Source organism: Symsagittifera roscoffensis, chromosome 7, assembly GCF_963678635.1.
Source record: "Symsagittifera roscoffensis chromosome 7, txSymRosc1.1, whole genome shotgun sequence".
In the NCBI taxonomy this organism is placed as follows: Eukaryota; Metazoa; Xenacoelomorpha; order Acoela; family Convolutidae; genus Symsagittifera; species Symsagittifera roscoffensis.
The window spans coordinates 562502-583855 of record NC_087068.1 but is presented as its reverse complement, the minus strand read 5'-3'; the positions used below and the strand labels follow the sequence as shown (position 1 = coordinate 583855).

Genomic DNA, 21354 nt, shown 5'->3' with positions numbered 1-21354 from the left:
ACGGTATCATTTTAATGCTACCGTGGCATAACGTTCAAAAATGCCAAAATTATTTATTGCGACAGTTTATGCAAATTTTTGACAAAAAAAAACGCGTTTGTTATCATCATCAAAAAACTTATCATCACCAAGCTCCACCAATTATCATATTTAGGCCTCAAAGTTAATTTAGAAGCTTTTCATGGGTCGTCAGCCAGAGTAGGCTGACGTGAACTATTACCACAGGTAGAATATTAGGAAATTTTTTGCTACCAGATCAGAAGAAGGTCGCGCCAACGCACAAAAGCCCCCTAAACCGACATGCTTGCCTTTGTTACGACTGTGCTCGACCAAAATAGGGTATGTTTGATTTTTGTGATCGACTTGAAAATGCTTCTCGACCAATAGTTTTTCGCAAAACTGTAGCTGCCTGACTTTCAAAGTCGAATCATAAGTCGACAACCTCGGCAGGGGATTCAAATAAATGATTTTTTGCAACACAAGACTTACTGAAATGTGGTTCGGGAGCCCACCAGTTGTTCGAATCCTTTAGTGGGGGCATTGGTAAACCGGAAGATAGCAGTGTAGTTAGAATCAATATCAGTGCCCATTCTACTCTCGGACAAGGTGTTCGAGTTCCCAACTACAACACAACTGTCAAAAAATTTTCTCGAGGCCATCAGATAATCTTCATCAGCTTCAAACTCAGTTGAAGTTTGGACTAGAAAAAAGATAGAAGCTCTTTTTGCGAGCACGACTGTTATTAAAACAGATATATTCGTTCAAAATAATTGTAATTTTTTTTTGAAACTTTCTGTGTTCGTTCAAAAGAAATAGTTTTGATTAAGTTTTGCCTGCCAACTATTCTTAGGAGATATGGCAGAGACTATTGGATTTAGACTGAAATTCAGATAAATTACCGGATGCGGTAGAAACCAAATACTGTGCTTTATGAAGATGTTCCATAATACAGGACGCTACAGTGGTCTTTGTGGTGGAAGTCAGCAATGGATTAAGACCTTGCCTCCAATTGGTCATGGAAATGAAGGGATCTGCTTTGATGCGCAATAGTTCTACAGACTGATTTATGAGTTTTTCTCTGTGTTGTTTTGCCTGTTTTGAAACTTCTTCAACAAACTCCACTCAATAGCATGATGTGAGGAAGATCTGTTAAAATATTGAAATGAAACCATTTTATCTTTTTGGATTTTTTAGGATGGGGGCATGTGTTACAAATTACAATAAAGGGGTTTGTTGAAGAGGTTCCTTCTTTGTATCACACTCGGCCGCTGTTGATTCGTACTCTGTATAAGTGAGGAGCCTTTTCTTCCAGGGGTGAGCCTGCTGAGTGCGAACTTCAACACTGCTTGTTCATTTGTTTTACATACAATCCCACTCTTTGATAATAGTTTTTGAGAGCATCTTCTGGCTCATAAGGACAAAGAAAGTAACAACCAGAATTAACATGCCACTCAATGATACTTCGATGAAGGAGCGCGCCAAAAAACGTAAAACTTTAATGAAAAAAGTAAGTGTTCACAGACAAAAAACACTGTTTCTATTGTTAGAGTAAAGATAAGAAAATTCGAAGCGGCTGGTCTAAAAATATTGACGGCAAAACTTTCAACTCCGGCAGTTAATCGTGTCTGCACAAAACAGTCTAAAACAGAAGAGTCCCGAAAAGTATCAAATTGAACGAAAAAACAGTCCCTTATTAAATAGTCCCGAAAAATAGTCCAAAGTGGTGACTGATTTTAAAAGCCGGTAGGCCGAGAAATGCCTATTTTTCAAACATCATAAACAACAAAACAGTGACGACTGTACTCGCGCCAAAGGGATGCGACGATGCGAGCTAGCCAAGAGAGGGTAGGACTGCACGAAAATTGGAGCCGACTATTGCCGCTTAGCGGCGACGCGATAGCGCCTAACGGCGACCTTAAACCGGACTATTTTGTATGCGACTTTTTTGAAAAGCGAGCTGACTAACATTTGATCAATAATTGAAACTTGGTTAAGTTTAAAATGGTTGAGAATAAGAAAAGGCCCTCGTGGTTACCATCAGGCAATGTGTCTTCCACTGATCCAATGTCTTCTTTCTTTTCCATTGTAATTGAGAATCTACCAATGAAAACATGCGCAACACCGACGATGAAAAGCATAATTATTACACTTCTCATAACTTCTTTGAAGATTCGAAAAAAAAGCAACCTGATTTTTAAAGAACATTTGCGACGTATTTTACCCATCGAAGTTTTTCAGTTTAGCTGAAAACAATCTAAATCAGGGGCGGATTTAGGGGGGGAGGGCGGACGCTTCTTCCCTCAGGGATTCGACCCCCTGCCGACCAAAAGGGTGTTCCCTTTGGTACTTTTTAGCAAAATTCAGTTTTGGCCGACCAACCCTAAAATTTTTCTAAAGGCGCTTTGGGCGCCAATATATACTAATTTTGAGAGGGGGTGCGCGCGCTGAAAAAACGCGATTTTGCCTGCGGCACACAGAATTTAGCCAAAACAGAGTTTAAATCGAGTTAGGGAAAGCTCCAAAAATCAAATCGGTCGACCTAAAAAGAAGTCGACAAAATTTTCGAAATTAGCCCCCCCCCCCCTCGAGAAAATCCTAGATCCGCCCCTGATCTAATTTTTAAGTGGCCAACTAGGTTTCCGACTTAGTAGACGTTGAAAGTATATTTGTTGCGATAGGTGTGTCTCAGTTTCAGTATGAAAAAGCTTAGATTTTTTATTTTTCGTTGAGCGATAATACAAACTCATACGAAAAACAAACGTTATGATCTGCCCAAATTCATTTAAAGAAATGCAAAAAAAAACCGGGAAAACTTTTTTATAAACTAAAGCAAAACAGTGAAAATTGAAAAATAAAATAAAGAAAGCAAATACTTAACTTTGGGGGACTTTTTTTGGGAGGGGGACAAGTCATGGGCCGCCTAAGATCCTTATGGGGGAACTATAGTGAGGTTAAACCGAAAAACAAAATTTTTGGTATTCGGCAGGAATTAGCGAGTTTTTGTTTGAAATAAAACTTTTATGCGAGCATAACCTTCAGAGCCTCTCCCCGAGGATATACCTAAAACCTGTCACATAAAAAAACAAAAACCCTAATATCTGTTTTTGTATTAGTCATTACTTTTGTCTCATTTATTCCTTCATTGCCTTGAACTGGGATACAGCTCAATCTTGATGACTACTTAGTTGAAAATCTTATCAGTTATTTTCAAATTTTATTGGCTTTTTAAATACTTCTTCCATAATCTGAGATTTTCATTGGTTACATCAAAACAAATCAGATACTAAATAATGTGGAAAACCATACACTTTTCAATAAATCTCAATGTAAAATATTTGATCAAGAATATTTTTTCGAAAAAAAATTTATAATAAAATTTAATTGTTGGTTATGATAAAAAATTATTTTTAGCTAGAATAATATCTTTATCAAAATCATTCTCAATGTTTGAAATAGGCATTTATCAGAATAACGTTACTAATAAAAATTAGTAACGCCTGATTCATGAACAATGTTTCTAATTTCAAAATTGATTTTAGATTGAATGCTCAATAAATAAATTACATACCAATGGAAAATTCTATGAAGAAACAAAGAATAAAGAACCTTGCCGGGAAGTTTTTATATTTTTGGGCATCGGGTAGGGGCTAAAAAAGTATTTTAAATAATAACGTACGAATTTATCAAAAAGTCGTACTTTATTATTTAAAATACTTTTTTAGCCCCTACCCGATGCCCAAAAATATAAAAACTGAAAAATAAATTTAAAGAAATTCCTAGTCAGGTGTTATTCAGCCGTAAGTTTGAAGCTCTGAAACGCAACATGTGGATCAAACGTAAACTCTTTGATAGAGAAAGTTTCACTAAAAAGATCTATACTTAGTCGGAAAACTCTATTTTGGACAACATAAAGCTCCGAAAAATTGTGAAGAAAGTAAAAGCCGACATCTATTTCATCAATTAGAAAATCAAGTGGTTTTTGTTTTATTTTTTCATGTATAGTAAGACGAGGAAATAAAATTGATTTTTGATAGATTTTTTCAATATAATGATAGAAGCATTTCTAAAACAAAAATTTATCTTTTTGAAAAAAGGTCGATTCTGATTGGTTGATATCAAAAGTTTTGAAAATTCGTTGAGAAGTAGAGCTCCAATTTTATTGGTTGAGATTAAAACTTTTGAAAATTTCATGATCATTGAAACTCGATTCTGGTTGATTGATATCAAAAATTTTGAAATTTCCATCACAAGTAGAGCTCCATTTTGATTGGAAAAAAGCAAAGTTGTTGAAGATTTCTTTTTAAGAGTAAATTTTTAAGCAACAACAAAAGTGTATTTTTTAAATTCTGAATTTCATGTACATTAGAAATATTCGGTGAAAATATAACACATTTCAATCTTTTCCTGTTTCTCTTTTCCTGTTTCTTTTCCTGTTTCTTCTTGTTGTCGATTTTATCTTCGCAATACACAAGGCGAGTGCATGCACGGAGAGCAACGTCCAACGATGACTGAAAGGTTGCAAGAAAAAGTATTATACAATAAAAACTAGAGAATCATGAATCAATGACAAAAGTAGCATGAGTTTGTAGTTTGTAAATTGTGATATATATTTGCAAGCAGCAAAAAAGCTCAAACGATGATGAGAGTGTCAATTCTCAATAGAAATTGATACGAAACAATTTAATGCAAAGTACTGAGGACAAGATTAACCAATTTATGGAATTTCTGTTATTTTAAAGTTTTAATTGAGGTGATTCTGTAACTTAATTAGTGAACACGTATGCAATATTTGAAAAAAGAAGTAAAAAATCTACTGGATTATAATCAAGCGTGACTAATTGGCTCGTTTTGCCTAGCTATCATTTTACACACTTCATAGTTTAGTTTACTTGATAATTTAGTGTATAGGAGTTTATAGAATAGCGCGTTTTCGTGCAGTTAAATGGCGGCTTATGCATCAAAAATCATATTTCTAATTAATGTTTTTGAAAACTGGCGATGACAAAAAGATGGATAATTTTGTTAGACGTTCAACATTTCCGGATAAGATAGACATAAGTCTTCAGTCAAAGTTCACTTCAAAAGTGAAAATTAAGGTTAAAGCAAGAACATACAGCTATCTGAATCAACAATTTTTCAAAGGTTCTTGGCTGATGATGGGTTTGAATGTTGAGAGTTTTTGGTGTCAATGGGCTTTGAATTTTCGAATTATCGTTGAAATGATACAATTTTTCGAGTAATTTTTTGTTTCAAATTTTTAATAATGTGAAAATGGCAGACCAAGCTAAAACCAGGAAATCCTCAGCAGATCAAAGCAGAATTTAACTCTCTGGGAGTTTAGAGATCTTTTTGCTTCACTTTAGGTTATAAGTAACAGGCAAAAAAAATCCAGTTTCAAAAGAATTAAACATATTTAATTCATTTGAGTTTTCAATAGTTTTTGATGAATTAAGCGAAACAACATGAAAAGGTTTTCAAGGATACTTTCTTTCGAATAGGAAACTCTGAGAAAAAACGCTCGGATCATTGATACACTTTTCCACTAAAAGTATCAATATTTTTTGTTGAAATCGAGAAATCTTAGTTGTTATGGAAGATGCCAGACAAAGCAGAAAATAAAAATCTGCTTTCAACACCTGTATTCAGTGAATGTTTTATCTAAAAATCAAAAACAATCAGCTGTAGAAAGACTTCTAGAGAGAAAAAAAGACTTTTTGCTGGAGTTCTTTCAAATCTACTGATAGTTTCAGCAGAAAAAGATGTAAAAAAGGTAATTGATACGGTATTTGATGAACGGACTAAAAGATTAACACTGCAAGTTTTGCAATTTCGTTCTGGTTTTTCTCAATTTTCTTTCATTTTAAATGTTGGAGGATCTATCTTATGACTTTGACTCAAATTTGCTTAAGATTTAAATCACAAACTTACTTATACACAGTTTTTTGTTAATTTTTTTAAAGCGTTTTTTGGTAGATTTATGAAAAATCAGAAACTCAGAACTGGATTTCATTGCGTATTTTTACTTGTAATTCAGTTAAGAAACTTCCGAGAAAGGCCTGCGATAGAAAAAATTCAGATAATTTGCTGTTGTTTCAATCACCAAAAATTCCGTTAAACTAAAATGTGCTTAAAAGGGCTCCAGTTCGCTTTCACTCAATTATTTTTGAAAATTTCGGACAAAAATCTAGATTAAAAGAGACTTTACGAACAGTTTCCAAGAGAATTGATAATTATTGTTCGCAAAAGTTGTATTTCGCTGACAACTCTCAAAATAGCTACTCAATTAGAGTATTTTGTCTACTAAGTTCAAATTTTACAAAATACGAAGTAATTCTCAGTCGTTTGAGGTGTATCAATAATTTTAACTCTGTTGGCAAATTGTTCGTTCGATTGATACTACCGCCACGTAATTTCCCCGGTTCTGCCTAACATTTCATGCAAAGTGAAATCAATAGCGTGAAACTATTTAAACAGAAAGCAGGAGTTAACCTAAAACTTTACACTTCTATGGAAAAATTATGATAATTAATGTTCAAGAAGCAAAAGAGAGATTAAGAACAGTTATGAAGTTTTAGTTGAAGTACTCTTCAAACATGCTTGTTTAGCATGTCTGTTCTAACATGCTTGTTTAGCTTCATTCAAGATCGTTTCAGTACTAACACAGTTTATAAGACAGAAAATTGTTGATTTTTGAGAAAAAAAGTGTAGTTCCAAAATTGAATGATGTTTGTCAAATAAAAATTGTAGTTTTTGAAAATTATCTCTGCATTTTCCTCAAAAACTTTCCTTTTTAAGTAGCGAAACGATGATTGTGATAAAACCTGGGAGAAAGAAGGAGTTTATTACAATATAGCAAGAATAATGGAGTTTTTCAGAATTTGTATGGGTTTAATAATTGAAAAAAAACCGAGAAGGATTCGAATTATGAAGTTTTTTCAACAATTCTCAATGATTATTGCTGATACTGATCAATCGAAATGACTTTGTTAAGAGGTTTACAATTACCTGGACAAAGAAGCTTGTTGAAAAAACATATGAAAATAGTAAAATTGAGAATTTTGCACAGATGCTAAGTCTTACATGAAAAAAAAATTAATTCATTCTCACAAATTGTTGCTAATTTCAAGGGGAATTTCGAAAAAACGGAGGTTTCAGATATGTTTCACCTAGATTTCAGCATAGTTTCAATATGAGCTTTGATTTAGATAGTGCGTACATTATATAGCACAATGTGGGCTTCATTTTATACTGTACTTTCAATATTCATTAATAATTGATAATTATGAGAGAAGCATTCAAAACATTTGCCAAAAAAATTGATGTTTTTGAAATGTTTTTTTTTATTCAAAAACTTGGGATTTTTGCACGAAATGTCAATTTCGTTACCTTTCTCTTACTTTTTACATGAAACTTTTTTTACCAATCTCAATTCAAGAACAAATCTATAGCCTATCTCAACACAGGAGAAAACCGGATACCAAAAAAAAAATCGAATTGATTTGTAACGTAGCGTCCAAATTTTAGCATTTTAAAATCTAAAATGTATATTCTATCTTATTACATTGGACAATCTATCACTAACTTAATAAATTGATTTTCGTTTAATATTTCATTGGGAAATCTATACACTATCCTAATACTTGGAAAAATGGGAAAATAAAAAAACTTTCTAAGACTGACCATCTAAGGCTTTTAAAATTGGGAAACCTATTACGCATTGTAACAGAATACACTCAAAGGATCAAAGGATGCAGATGATATTTCCAGTATCTGTGGTTTTTTAAATAATTTGTTACAAACTCGAAGCAACCGAGGTGAGTTGCACGCTAGTTAGCCTTAATTTGTCGAAAATTTTTTGACAATTATTTTGATCATTTTAAATTTTCAACAGGCCACGGCATCGAGCAAATCAGTTTTAACAGGTTTGCTTCAATTGATCGACATACGTTAAATTCACCACTAATGAAGTTTAAAAAACTAAATTACAAAAGGGGCCCTTCCGTTTAGTTACGGTAAGTGCACAAGCTGGATAGGGCCATACCAGCGATATAAAAATGCATATATATCAGCAATGAAGTCATAAATCAGCATTAAAGGCATCGTCATAATGTTAATTTATCTTAGCCGTCCTTCCTCTACAATAGCGCTAATGGAGTTGTCGATAAATTGAACTTTGCGTAGCGATCTGCACCCCCTTATACAAAGTATAGAGCTCCTCAGGAAATGGAGTTTAAATGCATATTTCAGAAAAAAGAACTTTTTGCTGAAAATTTTTCAACGCATTTGGCAATTGTACGCAGTTGTCGTTTGTAAATATATAATCAGTTCTGTTTTTTTTTGAAACTACGGCAAGTCGTTCCTTTTTTTCCGACATTTTTCAGAACTGTTGATTTCGTATGACTTATAACATTCGCCCGGAAATATATACCGACAGAAAAAAAGCAAAATCCTTAAAGGCTTTGCTACCGTATAAACACAGCTTCACGTGCTTTTAACCGTCTCTACCAAAGCCAGTTCAATGTGTGGTCCATTAACATCGTGTCGACAAAATCGTTACTATTAAAGTATCTTGGCCAGATTGCGCAAATTAACTTAGTAACATGCAAAAATAGTGACCTCATGGCTGAGTCTCAGTATATCAGACCACGATGTCTCTCCTAAAACCATGGCTATGACTTATTATCAAATTACGATTAGTTTTGTTCAGTAGATAAAAATTTTCAGATCCATCGGAGATGGATCAATCATTTCCCTTAACTTCTAGATTTACTTTATCTGAAAACGAATCTGATGTTCTCCTTTCTAATTCAGGTTATAATAGGAAGAGGCAATTTGCCAAAAAATGATTTTAAAGCCTTTTCACGAGACCCACCCCAATTGATGATCCTCAACAAATAAGCCCTCTCTTAAGCACCGGTAAGGGTTTGAATTTCAACTCTCGGCCCTCCCGATTGATGAATTCAGCACAGTAACGATTGTGTCAGATCAATCGCTACCCTCCAGAGAGCTCTTGAAACTTCACACGTGTTTCCCAATTTTCAGTCTCAGCATAAATCGTTGTTCTTTGTTCGACTAAAAAAACGGTCACGTGTTCGCAAAAAAAAAACGGTCACGTGACTTTGCATACGAATTTTCAAAAGTTAACATGTCAGTTAAAACCGACCTCTCCCAATTCGTTCAGTATGTCAATTAGGACCGTTAATTCTTCGAATTAGCCAATTCTCCCACTAAACTTAGCCTAATTGTTGTGATAAACTTATTAAATAGATTTCTTTGTTCAAATTTACCGCTTGTGTGTTTTCATATCATATGCGCGTTGGGCTTTCCTCTTCTGGTTATCTTACCAAATCTCGCCGTCCCAGCCGTAGGCGAGTGAAGTTTCCCTGGCGTAACTAGACGCAAGAAGGAGTGAGCTGGTGAATCGACCTCCAAATCGACGTCAGGTTGTACCACTCCTTTCTTTTTTTTCTTTTTTTTGCCTCAGCAATTTTAAACCCTAAGTGAAAGTATTCATAAATCACTCCAAAGAGCTTCCTTTCTCACCCCAGTTGTCTGTGTTTCAGGTTGATGCCGCGATTCCAGGCAAGACGCATTCCTGAGTTCTCACAGAAACTAGTTATTGGGACTTCAAGGACCAAATATATCAAACCAGCTCTAGTAAAATCAACAATTCACTCCTACCGCGGCGCAACGCTTCATGATCTGTTTGAAACAGTTTTACAATCAGACCAAAGCGCCTAAATACATTAAAAATAGTTGCTGGATACAATGACAACAGGCTGCATCCACAAGAATTAGAACAGCAGTGGAAAAACCTGATTAACCTCGTCACCAACAAGTTTCAGCCCAAGACACTGATCATCCCCAAATCAATTCAGAACTGTTATAATTCTGAAATAAACCGCAAAATTTATATTCATAATCACGTGCTGTTTAATTTGATAAATAGATTTGTACACCCCCATACACTTATTGTTTCGCCTAACCTCAACCTAAATCTAACCCTCAAATGTTCTGCCGTGATGGCATCCATTTCTCGTTCTACGGTAATGATTTCTTTACAAATTTTCTTGCAAATTTAATCTACAATTTCTCTCGCTAACTTGACACCGCCGTCCTTCCTAAAATGGCTACTCAAACACACTGCCTTATTTGTAAAAGCAGCCTGCGAGGCGGAGGTGTTTGGTGCTTCACATGCCCAGGTTACATGCATGTAAAATGCAGCGGCCTAGCCCGCAGCAGTGATCACTATGACAATTTCAGTTGTCATCGCTGCACCTCCCAATTTCATTCAGCTAACGACAAGCATCAATGCAATCCCCCAACCCTAGCTACAACCACGCTCCCCCAAATGCACCCTCACCCTTCCACTGCCCCACACTCACAAAACTCAGGAGAGTCTTCCACTATAGAACCCAGAACAATACAAGACCCATGGTCAAACCCCTGTCCAGAACTCATAGAAACCACCAGGAAAATATACACCGAAGTGGTCCACTGAAAACCGGTCTTTATGATCTTGTCAAAAATAAAATTGGCTATAACTTTATTGAAACCCTCAATAGAACTTTGAACAGCCTAATAGAAAACAACGAAAATACCTTCGCAATGCACGCAGCAATGATTTTTCCACACCTATTACTGTGCAAAACAAAGTCCGAAATTGACGGATCTTTATCCAAAACAATAGCAAGGCCACTTAAGCAATGGCAAGACGGAGACCTGGATGGACTATATAACGAAGTAAAGGCACTGCAAATGCGCTTGTTGAAAGGAAGTAGAAGAAAAACTGAAACTGAAGCACAACAGTTTAACAAATTAATGAATACTGGAAAAATATCAAGCGCAATTGCAAAACTAACAGACACATTTAAAGGCGTTCTTTCGCTCGACGAGATTGTCAAAGGTAAGACAGTAGAACAGACTCTCATAGAGAAACACCCACCATCTAAACCAATTAATGAGAACTATATTACACTAGTCTCAAACGAAACAATTCCTTTCCAGCCATCGATATTTGATCAGATAAACGGTCAACATATCAAGAAAGCAGCCATGAGAACGCACGGATCGCATGGACCATCTGGTCTCGATGCGAATGAATGGAGACGTAATCTAACACACTTCGGGCAACAATCAGTTGAAATTTCAAAAACAATTGCTAAAATTGCCAAAAAATTGGCCACAGAAGAACTAAATCCAGAACTAATGGAACCATATAACGTATGCAGATTAATACCCTTAGATAAGAATCCAGGGGTAAGACCCATAGGCATAGGAGAAGTTATGCGTAGGATAATAGGGCGAACAATAACTAAATGCCTAAAAAACGAACTCATGTCACTCGGTTCAAACTACCAACTCTGCCTAGGACAAAAATGTGGCATTGAATATGCGATCCACACGCTAAGAGATCAATACAGCAAAACTTACGCCGATGCTGTTTTACTGATAGATGCCGAAAACGCTTTCAACTCGCTGAACCGAAAGCTGGCATTAAAAAACATCGAAAATACCTGCCCTTCTCTTTTAAAAGCAATTAAGAACTCCTACTCCAATCCATCTAAACTATTCGTTAACAAAAAAACAACCTACTCTCAAGAAGGGACAACCTTGGGGGATCCACTAGCAATGGCCATGTACGGTCTAGCCATCGAAAAAAAAACAAACCTCATTAACTCCTTAAATGAATAATACGCAATAAAAACGCAATAAATGAATAATACGCTTAGATAAATACGCAATCGACCTGGCCTCTGAAAAAGGAGCCTCTAACTGGCTCAATGCTCTACCACTGAGCAGATACAACTTCAACCTGAATAAATCAGAGTTCAGAGATGGTATTTACTTAAGATACGGATGGGAACCAACCAAAACCCCACTCACATGTGCATGTGGTGCTGATTTTAACTTGACACATGCGCTTCACTGTGCAAAGGGTGGTTACACACACATAAGACACAATGAAATAAGAGACACATTCGCCAACCTCATAAACGAGGTTTGCCATGGCGTCGAGATTGAGCCGAAATTTCAGCCGTTGCAAGGCGAAAGCTTTGTCAACAATTCAACTACAACCGAAGATGAGGCACGACTTGACATTAAGGCAAACGGACTCTGGTGTTCACGATTCAGCCGCGCTTTCTTTGATGTGAAAATTTTCAACCCCCATGCCAAAACATCGCGAAAACTGCACAAGGATGCATACAAATACCACGAAATGCTGAAGAACTCCAAATATCAGCAAAGAATTTTAAAAGTAGAGCAGAGTAGCTTCTGCCCGCTTATTTTTGGATGCACCGGTGGCGCTGCTCCAACAGCCACGCGGACGATGCAGCGATTGGCCGAAAAACTAAGTGAAAAAAGACAAGAAAGCTATCCAGAATCTATAAACTACATAAGAACTAAAATAAGCTTCGCGCTCCTGAGGAGCTCTATACTTTGTATAAGGGGGTGCAGATCGCTACGCAAAGCTCAATTTATCGACAACTCCATAAGCGCTATTGTAGAGGAAGGACGGCTAAGATAAATTAACATTACGACGATGCATTTAATGCTAATTTAATGACTTCATTGCTGATATATATGCATTTTTATATCGCTGGTATGGCCCTATCCAGCTTGTGCACTTACCGTAACTAAACGGAAGGGCCCCTTTTGTAATTAAGTTTTTTTTAAAAAAATTTATCAAGAAAAAAATTTACTCAAATTGTGTCAAAACTGGCAGGAATTGAGGTCCTAAAGCCAACAACTTCATTGATTTACTCGTAGTTTTCAGCGACAGATTGAGTTGGTTTAGAACCAAACAAACTTATTTAGATGTTTTTCTTTTTCTTAGACTACTTTTAAACTATTCTTGTGAACGAATCACGATAACCACTCTAAAAAAAACCGGGATTTCAATATATAATTAGTATCAAAAAGTTCGGACAGACAGAATTAATCAAAATGAGCAATCAGTGCTTTTCGACGCTTTTTTGCATGCAAAATCTGAAGCAGAACAACCTTGAATTTTTTGTCAGACCAAATTGAAAATGCGAGATTGTCGGTTATCCGATGATTATGCTAGCCTAATTTTTAAATACTGCGATGAACATCCAGTTTTTACTATAAAACAGCTCGACGCTTCGGATGCAATTGCCCGCCGTGGTTATAGATTTTGAGCGAAACTCTGATCTACTCAACAATCTCACCCACCCCCCTTCCCCTATTGTATTTACTAAATAATATCCACCCCTGTAAATAAAAACAGTAAATTCGCACTAGAGCATTAAATGTAAATTCGAATTTTGCTGCATTCTGATTGGTCGAAAGTTCGCTGCCAGTAATCTAATTAACAATCTCCTCCCCTTTCTTGAAAATGGGGATTGTTAAGTAGATCCCGTAACTCTGCTTTATGAACTTTCCACGTTATGTTTATTTCAGTTTCAATTTCAGTTGATGTCTAGACATGTAACATTCGTCTACTGTAGTCACACATGAGGCTTAAGAAAAATAGCCCCTATAACCATTGGCTCAAGATTCAGGGACACTATCTCTTGTGTTTTTCTACCTCAAGAACGGTCGGAGCCAATTCGGTTCGCTTGCGACATGAGACTGGAACCCGTTACAGCTTAAAGGCCACTACCAAAATACCCCCCCCACTCTAGAAATAAAAACGTCCCCATACTTAGGTCTCGAAATACCCAAAATACATGAACGCCGTTAAAAACCGGGTCGGAACAATCCGCTTAGTTACTTTTTATTGGACAGTGGAACTTTGATCCATTTCAGATGGATCAACCTAAAACTCGCCTTATCTCAACATAACTATCATAAAATACACTCGAGATATTTAAATTGAGAACTCACATGTCGATGCACTTGAGTATGAGGAGTAACTAAAAGATAAGCAGCTTGAGAACTAAATAATATAACTGAATAAGTTTGATGCTAATTAGTTTTAACAACAGAAGTAAGTTCTGTCTCAAGAATCAAAGTTTCTGAATGAACCATTGGGACACTCGAGTTGTCCACTCTTCCATTGAATGTTCACTCCTTTCCGTTTGAATAGTCGTCCTTTCTCAAGTCTGTATTCTATTCTCCTGTTTTCAGGATAAGACAGCTCTACTCTCTGATTATTTCGTATCGAGAAATTGCGAATAGCAATTTCCTGCTTTTTTCTTGAGTAGTTTCCCGCAATTGTTAATTCGGTCGTTCTGACTTTTCACTTTTTTGTTTTCAGTTGGTTCGAGAAAACTGAGCATGACTGACTCCATTCGAAATTTTCAAAATCAAAACTTCACTCCAAAATTACGCGTTTCTCAAGGTCAAACCTCCAGACATGACCGACTGGCACATACTCCCCGGACTCGAGACCGATGTCCCCATCGTGTGTTGTCATCTGCCAGTGAGTCCCAGAGAACCGAGTGTTGCTCAAGATACAGTGCCAGTGGTCATTTACAGAAGTTTGCATCGGACTTAAGCTTATCTACCTTTCAAAATTCACAACCATATAAAATTTTCACGCTATCGCTAAACAGCAATCAAAATCTGCACACACCTGCACCCATGAATCCCCGCGTTTTAAGCTGGTATTTTTAAAATCTCTTTTCCTATTCAGTCAGGAAATTGTCATGCATCATTCTGATTTATATAATAGATCTATCATCCATATCTAAAACAATATCCTATTCGTCTAAAATTTCTTTTTCGTGAACCCAGTTTTCATCCGAGTTCACCCTCGAGCCCCCTCCCTCTCAAGACTCAAGACTCTAGAATTTTCCCCTCGAGCCACCGGCTCACCTCATGTCCTTCGCCCTCGAGGTACCCGACACCGGTGTTCTTGACACTGTAATTTGTTCCAACAGTGCTTCTTCGTCATCGGAGCTGATCACAATTTCCTCCCAGGCCTTCAGCTGTTTATAGGATCGCATCCACTCCCTCTGCTCTTGCAACCTCTTCGATTGATTTGGTAAGCTCTTTACCTTCGACTCCCGGTTCAAACAGAAGGAATTGTGAAGACTCATGCTTATATTCTTCGTCAGGTCCTCCTCTAGTATTGATTCCCTCGCTCTAGAATTGTCTCTGGATACTCTGCCCACTCTTTTCCACCCCGTCGTGATCGCATTTCGATGGGTTAGCAGGGGTCTCTTGAAGGCATCTGGTCCTATCTCGGCTTGGAATTGTCGATATTCCTTTTGATGTTTCCTCATGTGGTCCTTTGTTACCACATATAACCAGGATGTTAATGTCGCACGAAACCAAGGAAAGAATCTCAGGCGGCTCCATATATGTCTGATCTCCACTGGTATGGCGAATACCTTGCATGCGGTCTCGAACAACTCAAGTCTCCTGCTGTAATCTATCGCATGAATCGACTCAGCTGTTGGCGTTCTCGATTCTCTATACTTCGCTACGTTTTCTTTAATCCATCGTAGAGCCAGCATCGTGCTCACCACCAAGATGGTCACCTTTTGTCGATGCTCCGGTAGTCCCAACGACTTAATCTCTTCTATGTCCCAGATCAGACAGAGATTGGCGCGTTCTGGGTACCACACTGTCTGCGCCAGACAGTGGCATGGACAATCCCCATGCGTGAGGTCGATGCTTCTAAGATTGCGTTCTCCCGAGGCTTCTAGGAGAGGCTCAAGTTCCATCATTTTCTCGTGTATCACGTCGACTTCTTCCGAGCTTGGAGTACCTATTGCGGGTTTCCCCACCATGTTTTGCCTTCCGTGATCACTTGTGTTTTCGTTCTCCAAGCCTAGAAGTTCTTCACCCCAGATTTCACTCAAGTCGTCTCTTTGTTCCTTCGGTACTGCTCCTCGGATCTTCCTCAACAGCTTGTGTGAATGATGTGACATCCGAGCTAGTCTCACGCACTTGGGCACTGAGAAGGCTTTGTCTATCAATACCCTCTGGCTGGACACCTCCACCATCGCCATGTGTAGTGGATAGTGGCTTCCACATAGGTTAGCCAACACTGACCCCACTAAGGATTTCGCATTTAGAGGCAATCCATAGGCTTCGCTCATGGGAAATCCCATCTCCGCCTCGAGTCCAATCTTCCAACTCTTGATGTGCTTCTGGTTCACTTGTAACACTCCGGGCCATGATTCCACGCTCAACGCGGTCACCAGGTGGTGTTCTGACTCCAGCCTCTCCAGTGACTGGAGACTACACATTCTTGAGAAAAATCCCAAGGCTGTCGCTAGGTTCACGGTGCTACTCGCGTAACATTCAGCCACTATCTGTATCTCGCTCTTCTCCCTTTCCGTGATATCCTCAAACCAGGTGATGAGGTCCTCTCTCTGGAAAGACTGTATCCTGACGCACGATCGTCCATCACAAGTATGCTCGCCGTTGCTACATGTCGAATCAAGACAACTGCCCGGCTCCATCATCTTCACCGACCCTGTTCCACTCGTCACCTCACTCGACTCTTTCATCTGAGGCAGGATCAGTCTGTGTACCATACTCAAGGTCGCCAAATCCTCATCCTCTGTCGGTGCCAATCTCACTCGCTCAGTGACCTCCTCAATCAGGCTCGCGTGGGGATGTGGACACCAGGAGGGTCTGAGTAATTTCCATACCACTCCCAGATTCTTGGTCAACGCGCCATTCCCGTTGCCCATTTTTAGTTCCACTCTTTTACTTGAGCGTGGCACACTTATCACTTCCGGCGTTCTCTCGAGAATCAGACCCAGGCTAGGTCTCTCTCTCTCCACAGTGTCTATTTCCATTATCTTCTCTGTCCAGAACTTCAGTAGCTCCGCCACCTCATAGTTTCTGTGGGCACCTCCGGCTTCCAAGTCCAAGAAGGGGTTGTACGCCATTCCCATCACTCCAGAAACATACTGGTACTCTCCCTTTTTGTTGAGTTTTAAGTACTCCCCTGACGAAGCCAGGTTGCGGTGAACGTCGTGTTTCTCCTCGAACTTCTTGTTGTAGAACCTTCGTATCTCATCTAACTTCCTATGGCTCTCCAGAGATTGCCTAGAACCATCCTCCCTCTCTATTCCAGTACTCTGGTACACATTCAAGATGACTGTGGAGACTCTCCTTTCCAGCGTCTTGCTTCCAACTGCTTTCTGATGACATGCTAGGATGGTACTGTCAGTCATCATCGACATCGTCCATCTCAAGAAACAGGTTGCATCTTTCCTTCTTGCCAGACTCAAGCCTGAGTTGTCCCTTGGCTACGTGCTGCATCAGCATTCGATATATCTCTAGGTTTTTGCCTCCCAGCTTCAACTTATCGTACGAAGTCAGTGTCTCCAGCTCTATCCCCAACAGGCTCCACGCGAACATCAGTTGTCCTGCAGTCCTGATGAAGGGATTCGCCATCAGCGGCGGTGCCGATGAGGGTGTCCTCATGGCCTCTTCAAAATGATCCTTCACTAAGTTTTGCCAGGATCTCTTCAGCTGAATCGCCAATTCTATCTTGTTAACCTCAGCCTTCTGCTGGGTGGCCCAACTGTGTCGTTTGCGTGCTACTCCACTGTTCAATTTCTTCAAGCAGCCTTCCCTTTCCTTCAATGTCCCAAGGGCTATCCACCACGGTCGGGAGGTATTTCTGGTTTTATTCTTCTCAAGAGGATCGGTGGTCACTTGTTTCCCAATAGCCTGATGTTCACTTGAGACCCATTCTTTACCAACGTCTACCTCCCAGGTCTGCCCGCTCGTCGAACCTCGCTTCATTTTTATTCTCTGAGGTTTGAAATCTTCCTCCGTCACTGAGCTAGTGGGGTTTTCCATTTCTTTTTCTATGTCGAGCAGTTTCCTCGGTTCATAGCTACTCTTGTAGGCTGCCGTCTTCCATCGCGCCAGAACCATGGGGGCCGTCTCTCTCAAGTCCTTTTCCGAGACCGCGTCAGCTGAAGGACTGCCCAATCCCTCCACGTCTCTCTTCCTCTTGCGAGACCTCACGTCTTTATTCGGGGGTGTCGTCGTTATCATCACTGATTCAACTTCCTTCTCTCCAACCAACTCTTGCCTCCCCCCTGCTCGAGCCTTAAGGATATTAGTACTTTTAATCATATTACTAGTTCCCACCTTATCCCCCCTTGTATATTTAATTATTTTATTGTCAGTTTTCTGTTTCGGAGTAGAGCTGTCTTTACATTTGTCTTCTCTGGTCTTTTTTGATGTTTTCCTCAACTCGACCATCTTGCTCAGCAATTCTCCTCTAGCTTTCTCCTCTAAACCCGTCCCCATCAGGACAGGTTCACCGAACTTCACCACTGTGTCCCACAGTTCCTCTTTAAAATTGTCCAATGTGGTGTCCTCATCCACCTCTCGATTGAAATCGCTCAAGAATTCTTCCCAAGCATCTTCGTTCAGAGTGCCCAGGAAGGCGTCTCTGTTTCCCTCGAAGGTATTCTTCTCCCTTCTCTCCGCACTCAAGAAGATCATCCCCATGTTGGGATTCTCGCTCGTCAATGACACCTCTGGGTCCTTGCGGGGGGATGAGGTCAGAGGTGGCGTGGGGGTATCTGCCCAGTTTTCTTCACTCAGATCCTTCAACAGTTCCTGCGCAGTGAACTCCTCCTCCGCTGGCTTCCGCTCCGGTGTGTTTCCCACCTCCATATCTTCTCCTGCCTCACTGAGAGTTTCATCCATGCTCTCGTCTCCCGACTCTGCTTCTCTTCTCTCAAGAATCCTCTTGAATCGATCTTCTACGGTGCCACTCCTTTTATCCCCAGGGGTGTCCACCGAAAGAGGTGATGGTGTCGTTGGATTCGTCCCCTTGTGCTCTGTCCGTGCCACATACAATGGACCTGCTGCATCCAGCTTTTTTCCTTCCTGATTCCTTTCCACCTGCTCTAGTCCGTAAGGTGCCCGGTATCTCCTTGTGGCAAACAGCATCTCGTCTGCTTTCAGTGCGATATGCCCTTCATTCACTATCATCCTGCCGTCGTCCCATGCTGGCAACTGGTTCTCTAGACTTGCCCGCTCAAGTACTCTCAAGGTATCTCGCACCTCGAATTTCGGGGGCATCGACCCTCTCATTTTTTTGGCTTGAGTTGTCCATGAATTTATCTTCGCATCGCTGGTATGGAAATACAGTGTAGCCGATGAAGAGCGGATCTCAGCCGTCGGTAAACTCCTTCTGCCGTTCTTCGGTTGTGATTCTCGCGTAAGGGGACGGCACTACCAGGGAACTGTTCATCCCCAGGGTCATTCTCCTCACTATGGGGAACTCAGGAATGCTCGCTGGCAGGACCTCTTTCTCCAATATCGCCTCTAGCTCCTTTTTCACTAGCTCGAAGCTTTTCGTCCATGCAGGAACTCTCAAGATTTCTCGCCCATTGGCTGTCAAGGGATTCAAGTTCCAGAACTTGGGGTAAGTTTCGATGGGGCCCTCGCGCTTGCCTCCCATCCGGCATTGCAGTTGTCCTCGGAAACTGTACACGATCAACTCCGGATCCTTCACCTTTCCAAAGAGCCCCGTGTTGCTCATCTGTGCCCTTAGCACCTCTTGCTGACACCAGTTAACTGTCGTTCCATCCAATACGCTTATGAGGCTCACGTGGGTCACCGAGTATCGATAAGCCGTCACCAGAGGGTCTGGGAATGCAAACGTGAGGCCGGTCCATAGATACAGGTCACGACCTCCCCCAGCCCCCGGTCATGCCCATGGGGTCCGATCTCATGGCCAGGCACAGGTCCGTCAATAGGGGCATGCCTCCATTCACTCTTCTCCATTCCTCTCTTGTCTTCGGGCTCTTTTCTTCACCAGTCAGGTACCTGTTTTGCATCAGTAGATACTGCACTAACAGTGTCCTTAGCCCGGCCGCACACTTGTACGAGTAGGTCTCAATACTCGAGTGTGTTCTTCCCATCGACAGGGGCTCCCCGTACCTCATCAATCGGTGGAATGACGCTAGTTCACCGTGGGTCAGAAGCACTAACGTCAAGTACCCGTCTATTCTGAGGGTACCCACGCCACGACTGAACATGTATGCTGGGCCCATATTAAACAAGTATCTCGTGTAGACCAGATACAGAGCCAGCAACAGACTGATAGGCATATTCAATACCTCCTGCATGAACGCTTTGAAGATAGTCTCCTTCGCGCTGTACACTTCGGTCAGGAACTCTTTTCCCCAACAAGGACTCAAGAACTCGAGAATCTCATGATCCCTCCTCGTCCTTAGCTCACCCTTCGCGTGCTCCCTCCAGAACCCTCCAATTGTGACCTCATTGGCTGCTGTGACGAACCTGCCAACCGTCATCTCCCTCTCCTCAGCCTTTCCCAGTTGCTCCTCAAGAAAGTCCCAGATCTGCTTCACCAGAAGCGGCGCATCCTCTCTTGTTTTCCCCGTGGCGTTTTCCAACCTTGGTGTTAAGAAGGGCCACTTGCCTCCCTCTTGTGCCAACCGATGCACCATCGACTCTAGTTGCTTCTCCGATGCGGCCACGTTCTTCCTTTCATTATTTGGCCCTCTAGATCGGCTGGTTGAGCTCGTGATGGTCAACTCCATGTCCCGAAACCACAGACTAGCCGTCAGGTGAGCTACCACTGGATGATCGTCCCTCATGATCGGGCTGAGCTTAAGTTGCCTAGCGAAGTTAGATATCTCCAATAGGAGGACCTCGTCTAATACGATGAGGATGTCGGCTAACTCGTAAAAGCCTCTCAACGCATGGGAGATATCCGCCCATGCCGCCGCGAGTTCTGATTTGCGCAGTCTCAAGTTCGCCGGTTCCAATTCTCGGTTGGGAGCTGCCATCAGGACTCGCCACCCATTCCCCTCTGCGATCAAGATCAAGATCGCGTACACAAATTGCAGAGCAAGCGGCATGCTCGAGTACCCGGGGGATGTTGTGAACGCCACTTTTCTCTTGGAGCCGAATCTTGAGGCAACATTCTCTTGTACTTCATTTATGGCCGCGAATAATGTCTGGATGGCCTCCCAGATCCTCTTCGGCGTAGGCTCACCACCCTTGAGCTGCTCAAGAAATCCCGTCGCATGCAGATGATCGTTCATCCCTGCAAACAGCAGTAACTCAGGTTCGCAGGGCATTTCTGACTTCATTGCCACCACCAGGGTCAACATCTGGTTCAGCTCCGCTCCCGGCAAGGCATATATCAGGGTTTCTGGCCAAAACAACTTGGGAGACGTTCCTTCAAAATCTGATCCTGCCACGATAACCACCCTTGCTGCAGCCGGGTTTGCCCTGTCGTAAACTGCTAAGGTTTTGGCCAACTGCGCCTGCCCGCAGGGTTTCCCGTATCGGGGGTCATTGGCTAATTTTGCGCCTTCATATGCGGCGTCTGGTAACTCCATTTCTCTCGGGTCCATCAGTTTGTCTACCACTCTCAACTGTGCTGGAGTGGCCACTCTAATTCTGGCAATGCTGGTTCGG

General features: G+C 40.7%; 1 protein-coding gene across 1 annotated transcript in view; it reads left to right on the top strand.

The window, feature by feature from the left end:
• Nucleotides 1-9237: 9237 nt before the first annotated feature.
• LOC134851230 (snRNA-activating protein complex subunit 1-like) overlaps nt 9238-21354 on the top strand; it is a 75999-nt gene continuing 63882 nt past the window's right edge. The window contains exon 1 of the mRNA XM_063867221.1: nt 9238-9267. The gene's annotated coding sequence lies outside the window, so the exon portion shown is untranslated. The remainder of the gene's footprint in view (nt 9268-21354) is intronic.